Consider the following 10,054-nt stretch of genomic DNA (forward strand, 5'->3'; position numbering starts at 1 on the left):
AACTCTGATTTTTAAGATACAAAAGAAATGGAAAATAATTAAGATTTATTTAAGCTGGGTGGTCATTATATAATCTAGTATTATCTCAAATTTATGTTTCAAATATTTCATGATAAAAACAAAATTAAAATAGGAGAGGGAAGATGCATTTTACATAAAATAATATGTGTATTTTTGTTTTCTGGTGGGAATAAGAGATAATAAATGTATTTCTTAGAACTTTATTTTCCTTTCTAGGAACAGGGATTTGCTTTGAAAATTGAAGGGACTTTAAATTGATACATGCTATAAGGACATGGCAAGTGTGAGACATTTTATGTTTTCTTATAGTGTTCGTTGCTTTTTTCTGATGGATGTTTTGTAATTCTTCTCTTTGATGAGGAACAATTTAGCTGGATATAGCTGAATATGACAAACAGAATGGAGGTACATACTCGGCTTAGTTTATGGATGGCTGTGGGTTGTACTTGGTTATAGTAAAATATTGGCCAGAGTGGAAAGAGAGCAGGAAGCTGTGGCCATGCGGACAAGGCTCTTTATGTGAGTTCACTTTCTCATGTCCCCTTTTGTTATTGGTGGTCGAACTACAAGGGTACAGAGTTAAGGGGATGGTTTCAAGGGACAGGGCACTCAGTATACCTCTAATTCCTTCCTGAGCCCAGTGCCAAAAAAGAGTTATTTCAGCTCTTACAGGTTTAGGCAGCTCAGTGGGTTGGATGTTGTGGTATTGGTTAAGGTGTTTTAATAATAAAGAGTTTAGATATACCGGAGTTTTCTTGGTATTGTCTGTTTGTATGTAGCTTGTAAATGTACCATGACAATAGACAGCTGGTTGAGGATTCAAGAAGGTGAGGTCTGTTCAACATTTCTTTCATCCCAAAATATGACAAAGAGGGACCACTACCACGTTTTTCTTAGAATTCTCTCCTCTTAGCTACAGATCTACTTCTCTTTCCAGAGTCTCCTGCAGTCTACCAGCTTTTTAGTCTCTCCCTCTGAATCCTCTTTCTCTAATCCCTCTCTAAATATTTATATACTCTAAAGTTTTTCAACCCTCTTCTCTCCCTATAATTTTTCTGTGGATGGTCTTACTCTTCCACCTTTGACTTCTAAATGCTGTATCCCTAATCATATTTCGAGACTTGTATATTCAGCTGTATGTCACACAAATTGTCTCGAACTGAATTAATTACCCTGTAACCCTGACCCTAATCTTCTTTCTATTTACATTCATTTTTCTGATTAAAGACATGGTGCTTTCTACTAAGCATATCAAGCTAGTAACCTAGTAACTCTCAGCACATAATTCCCTTGACTAAACATTTTTAGGGCACCCTTATTGTCTGCAATATGAATTGTATGTTCCTTTGTTTAGTATTAAAGGCTGTCGTAATTTGGCTCCGGCTCGCACTTGATTCCTGGCATTCAGTCTGCTCCTGCTTCCTATCATGTATCCTACGTTCTAGCTCTACTACACTAATTCCTATTCTCTGAATCGTTAATAAACTTGGATACTCGTTGGCATTTGATGTTGCTAATTCATCTGCCTGGAATTCCGTTAGGATTCCAACCATACACCATTTGTTTTGTGAACACATACTCAATTCTTCAAGACCATGTTCAACGTTAATTCTTCTATAACACTTACCTGCCCCTGATAATAAATCATCACTTATGATATTTTTGGCTTTTGGAGCTGGATTTGTTTTCTTTTGGATGGACCACTATGTTTAGCCCAGCTCCAATGAAACCCAGTTTATTTGAGTAAGATGATACATCTTATTTCTAATTAAATCTTTAGCTAGAAAAATATTTTTTAGCTTTTTTGAAATACACTTTTAGCACTCAAAAAAACATATACAAGATGTTTTATAACACTACTCTCATTTAATGAAGAAGTGAATTTGTGCTAAATGAGTATATGTGAGAAGACTTTGAAGATTATTCTGGGAGTAGCTAAATGGCTCCCGTTTTGTTAATTAAGAACACTGAATTCCAAACCAGTCTTTAAAATTGGTCACTAAAATGTAGAAGTACATTAGTATATAAAAAGTAGAATCTAAAATGCAGAACAAGAAAGACTGAGAACATTAATCTTAATTAGACCCTATCTAAACTAAATAAACCTTTTTTTTTTTTCAGAGTTAGTCAATATGAGTTGTAGATGCAACTTCAGAACATAATGGTCTAAGGAATGTCATCATGATCTGAGAGGTCAGATAAGAAGTAAAGACAGAGCAGCCAAGGGAGTGCTTGAGAAATGAGAACCTTAGATGAGAGCTCTGAGAGAAGACTCAGAGACTCTGGTTCTACCCAATTCTTTGGCTTCAATAACTTGGAGCAATCTGGCCCATATTTTGGTTACTCTGGGGCTTCATTAAACACGTCTACATACTTGATGGGATTTTGTCTTTTCTTTTTCTCTTAAGTTTACATGTTCTGTCTGAAGCCTCTAGACTTGGTACAAAAGAGAGTTAGATATTTTAGTGATGATTTTCAAATATCAGAGTTGTTGCCAAAAGTTAGATCATCTATATATTTCTCTATGAACACACAAGGAAGATGTAATGTAGAATGACAAAATTATTTTTAAAAAGAAGTAGTTTTTATAATATACAATTTCTTTTTACACATGGTACTTTTTAGTGAGGCCTAAGCAGATGGAAAGAAAAAAGTAACCCTCCAGTACAGTTTCAATAGGATGACTTTATCCTATTTTGTTTGGAATGTTCATCTCCACTAAAACCTTAACTCTCTCATGAGTTCATTAATTTATAATAAAGGGATTTCCTATATTAGCTAGCTTGTACTTCATTTGGCAGAATTTGGATTTTGTTAGGTAATATTCTGTTAGTCATGTCTCAGTTAGCTTTATTTTCACAGGAAAATTAACCTATATGCCATATATAGAGAGAGACAAACAAAATAAGTAAGAAAAGGCTGAATAAATGTTGGCAGGCAGAGCATTTGTACATAGAAAATTCTGCAAAATTTCTGAAAGTAGAGTACTTTAATATTCTTCTTCTTAGTAATTGTAGATAATGTTGGTAATAGGTCACTCTTCCTATTTGTACTAACATTAATATTCTGCTATAGCCACTATCTCATCAAAATACATTGGTCATTTTCATCTCTGCACTGCTTTCTCATTGTGCTGTTAATTCACACTACCTTCTATGTCTCTAGTTGCCCAAATTCCCCCATCCTTAAAGATTTCTTATAAGTTTGAGTGGACTTCTCCATGAGTCTTTTGTCACAACTTTGTCTCTCTAATATCAGATGCCATTTTTACCTGCCTATGGCATACAGCAGAGCTTCAAAATGAACTCATATTGCTTAGGTATTAAGACTGTTTTCACTATAACCAGCTGAACTGATGGAATCTGTGACTTGATCTACTCTCCTCTCTTTCTTTCTTTCTTTCTTTCTTTCTTTCTTTCTTTCTTTCTTTCTTCCTTTCTTTTTTTCCTTTCTTTCTTTCTTCCTTTCTTCCTTTCTTCCTTTCTTCCTTCCTTTCTTTCTTCCTTTCTTCCTTTCTTTCTTTCTCTTTTAAAACAAGCTCTGAATGGTTTTATTAAAGAAAAATTGTGCACAGTTTACTTTTCACCAGTTTGTTCTGGCATGCTCCTAATGGTATCAGAACCACCTGGATCAATGAAAGCCAGTGTGCATACTCCAGTATTTTCCACACACTATGCCCAGTTCAATATTATGGCCACTGTAGCATTGGACACCAGTTTTGGCCAATATGGCATAATACTCTATTTTAGATTTCCTTAAAGCTGGGCAGTTGTTGGTAAGGATGACCGGTTTTGCTTTGCCTTGTCTGATCATTTTCAGAGTCTGCTCATACCCCAGCACATACTTTCCACTTTTCATAACGAGTTGGAGTCTAGAGCTGATCGACTCCAGAGACTTTTTCATCTTCTTTGCAGCCACCATCTTCCTGCCTTAGGTGTGGGACGAGTCCCAACCAAGAGCAGCCGACAAGATGGCCAGGGAACAAGAAAGACTGATTTCTGAATTAAATTGACTTTCCCTGATCTTCACTTCAACTTGACCATAGCTTTGAATCATGTCTTGATATTGATGTACTAGCATTAGAAACCTGGGACTACTGCAAGTTCCTCTCCCTCATTCACAGCAGTCATTTAGCAAGTCCTTAACTCTTTATCTGTTCTCTTCTCTTTATCTCTGCCAAAAATAGTGTAGTTGAGGCCATCACCTCTCTTATCCACACTGCCAGCAAGTCTCTTAACTAGTCTACTTACTTCCAGTGTTTCCCTCATCCAGTCTGTCCTTTACATTGTTGCCATGGTTATTCTTCTAAAATACACATTTGATAATACTACAGCTCCACCCTCCCTTAAAACTCTTCTTTCGCTGTCTGTGGCACTTAGAACAAAATCTACAGCTCTTTTTTTAAAATACAAAATTATGACATATAAGTTTATGATCCATCAGTTATTCTAGATCATCTTATCTAAAGCCAGCTCCCTTGTTAGATTCTATTATAGTACTTTAAGAAACTTTTCATCATAACACTAATGTAGTTAATCATTTACATTATTACAACCTTTTCTTTAAGAATGTAAACCTCATGAAGGTAAAGTCCTCGTCTGCCTTGTTCTCTGTTGTATTCCCAGTGCCTAGATTGGTACCTTTAAGCTTCTGTTGAATGAATACGTGTGTGTATATATGTAGGTATGTATGTATGCCTTATCTTCTAACCTCATCTGTAGCCATTTCCCCCAAATGCTCTTTGCTTCAGTCACAGGGAGAAAACATATTTCACTGGGAAGTCATAATGTTTCAAATTCTATATTTTCATAAATATCATTCCTTTACTTGGATTATCCTTTCTCTTTCATCTATTCCTCATCTAGTGACTCTTAATTTTCATTATAATGACTTTTCCTAAACCCCTAGATTTATACACTGTTTCAGTGCCCCCCATAACATTCTATGCTTATTTTGATTATGTAGTGCATTTTTTATATTATGTTTTGATTGTTCATTTTCTTGTCTTTTTGCCCCCCTAGACTGAGCATCTTGAGAGCAGAGACCCTGTCTTATATGTTTTTGTCTCCCTGTTGCTTTGAGGAACATAATAAGTAATCAATGAATATATATCATATGAATGGATTTTTTTCCATGATCTTATCAGCTTTATATAGTGTTTCTTCTCATACTGCCTCCTTGGTATTGTTCACCTAAATTATTGAATTTACCACTTTTTTTTGGTGATCTTACCACATGTTATTAATGTGCTCCTCAATTCAAACTCAATCTAATATCTTTTTCCAGGTAGATGGTCTCAGAGTGACCAGTTGTAGGAAGATTTTCTCTCTTTCGGTTCCTAGTTCTTAAATAAGGGGTTATAAAGCCAGACAGGTAGCACCAATGAGTAAAGCAGTCAATAAAGAACAATAAAGAATGGTGAGAACTATGGGGAGCTAGAGAATATACACTTCTTTGATTTAAATCGATCTGCTATTGCTTAGTTACGCTTGATTTTTTGTCATGTAGAGCCAGGGTGTTGAAATATCCTACTCTTTTAAAGAGAAAACTGGAAATCTGAATCTTTAGTAGGATGTCCTGATTTTTAAAACTCAATGCAGGCCAAACAAAGTATGTCTGAGAGCTAAATGCAGTCCGAGGTCCTGCCTATTTGCAACCTCTGTAATTTAACCCTTATGAAACTTTTATAATAGATATAAAATGCCTGGGACCAACTATGCTTCCTTGTCTGATTGTACAACAATCTTACATGGGCTCAAAACTATTCTTTCCTCCCTAGAAACTTACACTATGTTGCTTTGCACTCTGTGTATCCTGCATCCCCCAAAGATAGTAAATCTTACTGAAAATAGTCAACATATACTTCTTTTTCTATTCACAAGGATCATTTCCAAATTTTGTCTTATCAAAGTATTAGTTTTTATTTTAAAGGAAATCTTATGAGGGTTCTCAATATATCAAAGAATAAATGAAGAGCTGTCCTGGTTAAAGCAGAGGTGAAGATGGCAAGCAAGCCCTGCAGTGTCCATCTTTTTTTAATAAGATATCATCAAAGGCTCCCAAGGTGACTAGAGCTTTATAGATCAAGGTCTCTTAATCCCTGTGTTAGGGAATGACCTTTACATTCAGGCACAGTATAGATGTCTATAGTTTGACCCATCTATTAACAAAGTTAGATCACTCCAGAAATAGAGATATGCATCTCCAGTAGCAGCTCTGAACCACTGCTGCACATATACCAATATTTCTTAAGTGCAATCATGCTGATGAAGGATGGAGACATTTTGCTTCACAAAGCAATGTCTTTTGAATTGCCTATGCACTGATGAATCACTGATGATATTTTAGTATTGTTTTGGTTAATTGCTAAATTTTCAAATGAGTATACCCATGCCAAGATTGGATCCCATATAGAAGTCAAATTAATTTTGAAGCAAGAATGTGGTCATAACTGAAGTATTGAAAAATTATGTCTTCCAATTTGAAAGCTGTATCACCCATCAGGTGAAGTAACTGCTGTAACACAGTGACTGCTTCAGTGAGCTGATGTCTCTGAAAACATTTAAAGACTATTTTAGTGCATCATGTCAGGACTGGGGAAGCTTCATTTACATAGTGGCAGTTGTGTGTGTGCTATGTATAAATTACTTGCTGGTGAAGGGAAAGTAGTCATGTTGCCGAAACACAGCCTCCGTACCCTGCTCACCAAATTGAGACTCAAGGACAGAGTTTTGGATGAAGTAGAAAAGGCAGCTTTCTTTCTTTGCCAGGCAAAAGAGGTCTCAGTGGGCTAACGTCTCAGAGACTGTGAGCCTGCTGGGGAGAGAAAGTAGGCAGTTTTACAATAAAAGTTCAAGAGTTCAAGGGGTGGAGCTTGTTTCCATAGAGATCACATACAGGGTAACAAATTGTTGCAAAGTTGTTCTTATTTTTGGAGCTGCAGGGTCCCCTTCCCTCTGCTGGGTATGAAGTTCACCTCTGGCTTTGGGACTATATTAATATTCTTAAACCTACAACAAAGGATGCATGGGAATGGGCTCCATGGAAAAGAGCTCTAGAGAAAAACTTGTGCAGTTTACAGTCAGATTGATAAATGCTTTTAGCCTTTTAAGCAGGCTGAGGCCTGGAATCTCCTACTGAAGGCTGAAGCCTGCAGCTCAAACAACAGGACACAAGGAAACCACAAAGGGTCAAGAGGAGGGGACTAGGGGGCAAGAGCAGGGCACTGAACATGATCCCCACACTCAGCACCACAAGGGGTTTGGGCAGACCACCCAGGCCTCCTTCCTCTCCAGCCGAGTCCTGGTCAGCAAAAGCATGAGGAAAAACCTTTAAACCTTTATAACATTAAGCAGTTACAAACACCATTACAGATATCAGATGGTCACCAATGATGACAGCAGTGTCCTGTTTGGTTACAGTTAAGGCAAGTTCATGAGCTTTGGCCAGCAAAAGAAGAGGACCTTCTGAAAAGGGGAGCACGTAGCCACCAGAGACTTTTGAGATCCTGTGAAGACCTCTGTTCCCCTACATACAACCTCCATCCATTTGTTGAAGTCTGGAGTCCCTTTAAAAAGCAACAAAACTTCTCCACTTTCAGAGAGGCTATTTCTTATTTCCTGTGAGAAGAATTATAGAAAGAGAAGTTCACCTGCAACCTGAGCAGTATAGTCTCATTGCCAAGTACATGGTTTCGGGAGACAGATACTATGGGTTTGAATCCCTGTTCTTCACCTTAACTAGTTGTGTGACCTTAGGCAAATCACTTTACCTGTATGCCTCAGTTCTCTCTTCTGTAAAATGGTGATAATATTAACACTTATTTGAAAGACTTGAAGATTCATGTGTAATTGCTTAGATAAATAATATTACCTAATTTGCTTATGTTTTTGAACACTTTGTGCCAGTCACTGTGTTGAAAATGTGTGTGCATTCCCATGTTTAATTTTAACTACTGCTCTGTGAGGTGAATACTTTGTCTCCTTTAATAGATAAGGAGGCTGAGACACAGAAATGGTGAACTGTCTAGTATGTGATAAAGGCAGGATTCAAGGTCAAATCTGTCTAGCTTCACAGACTATGTATTTAGCTACTGTATCATATTTTCCTCCTCATACTTGCTCTGGAAATGGCTTAGCAGTTGGCATTAACTGAAAAGAAGCTACCTTTCCCCAAAGGCCTGCCTTATGTCTACACTTACTCAGTTTTCATTTCTGAAAAAGCCACAATTCTGGATAAGTTTTATAGGAGAATCCCAGAAAAAAACAAAGGTATAATCTTCCCTCTGCAAGAGCCCCCTGCCTATCTGTGGTAGCAAGGCTAAATAAAATATGCATGAAAATTACATAATATTTTTAAAATATTGCAGTATGGGATAACCAGCAATTTCTGGGTTTTTTTTTCCAATAGAGAAATAAGCCATCGTTTTAAAAAACCCAAGTATCTAGACATGGTTGCAACTTATGTCTTTTCTCCTGATTTCCTCTCTTCCAGCCTAGAGTTTGAGTATAGGGAAAATAAATTATTAGCTACTTGTCTGGAGTAAAGTTTGGTTAGAGAAACATATGTATAACAATGTCTGTTCAACAAGGAGATCAGACTCAATCAGCAGTAGGTTATTACTGGAAGTACCTCAATGCCCATTTTTAGAACATCTATTTCTGTGAGAGGCAATATAGCATAGAGAAGCCCAAACTCAAATTGTGTGGGTTCAAATCCTTGTCACTTAGCTGTGTAACCCTGGGCAAGTTATATAACCTCTCTATACTTCAGTTTCTTCATCTGTAAAAAATGAATGATAATAACAGTACTTGTGCCACAGTGTCATTGTGAGGATTAAAAACCACTAGAGCAATTATGATAGTGCCAAGGGCTCAGTAAGCTCTTAATGAAAACAACAATGATATTGATTAAAGATTTTATTTGAAGAAGCTTTTATGGTTGTGATGCTTAATTTTATGTGTCAGATTGGAGGGTGTTGAACCTAACATTATAATCAGTGACCTTTGAGTAAGCAGATTGCCTTCTATAATGTGGATAGTCTTCACCTAATCAGTTGAAGACCTGAATGGAAGAAGACCAGCCTCTTCAGCAAGAGGGAATTCTCCAGCAGATTGCCTTCAGATTTTATCTGCTCCATTGGCTCTCTTGGGTCTCCAAAATCATGTGAAACAATTCTTTATAATAAATCACCATATATATGCATGTGTGCAACTACTTTTTAAACTATAAATTTTATGAAATCTAAATGCATATTTTGTATTTCTCATTTAAATATAGCACCCAAATTATAATGTGCAAAGACTTAGTGTGAAGAATGGGAAATATCTCATTAATAATATTTTATATAAATTACATGTTGATATAATATTTTGGATAGATTGGGCTAAAATATATTATTCAATTTAATCTTATCCCTTTCATTTTTAGTTTTAAAATGTGACTAGCAAAAAATTTATTTAAAATTACATATTTGATTTGTATTTATTTCTATTGACAGCACTGCCCTATACCCTTAAATATTTTCCACTATTCCCTTCTAGTGCTTGAAGTTCATTAATTAGAGATTCATTCATTTAGCTTAAGCTAGTAACCACTTTTGAAGATACCATTTTGAAGATTTGTATAGTGTATTTTACAGAGGTTCAGAGAGCTTTAGTGACCATAAACTCTTAAGAGAAGAGTCTCAAGAAATATTTGTAAAATGCCTGGGAAATATGGGTATAGTGAGTGGGCTAGGTAACCAAAGGAATAATTTCTGTACATAGTTGTATTCCCTTGAATAATAATAATTGTTATTACCAGTGTAGATAACATTCATTAAGGGCTGCCAATATACCAGGCAATGTCCAAGTAGTTTGCATGTTTTATGTCATTTAATCCTTGCTATCCTGAGAGGCAAGTAGATTTACAGTTTCATCCATTACTATTGTCCTTCTGCAAAAAGGACTTCCTTTAGCATTTTTTGTAATGCAGGTCTGCTGGTGATTAATTATTTCAGTTTTGTATCCAAAAAACCTTTCTTTTACCTTCA

At 36.2% G+C, this 10,054-nt stretch overlaps 1 pseudogene; it reads right to left on the reverse strand.

Annotated features, from left to right (window-relative positions):
* Positions 1-3,596: 3,596 nt before the first annotated feature.
* Positions 3,597-3,942, reverse strand: LOC105079081 (large ribosomal subunit protein eL30 pseudogene; annotated as a pseudogene).
* Positions 3,943-10,054: the final 6,112 nt, after the last annotated feature.

This window comes from Camelus bactrianus, chromosome X, assembly GCF_048773025.1.
Source record: "Camelus bactrianus isolate YW-2024 breed Bactrian camel chromosome X, ASM4877302v1, whole genome shotgun sequence".
In the NCBI taxonomy this organism is placed as follows: Eukaryota; Metazoa; Chordata; class Mammalia; order Artiodactyla; family Camelidae; genus Camelus; species Camelus bactrianus.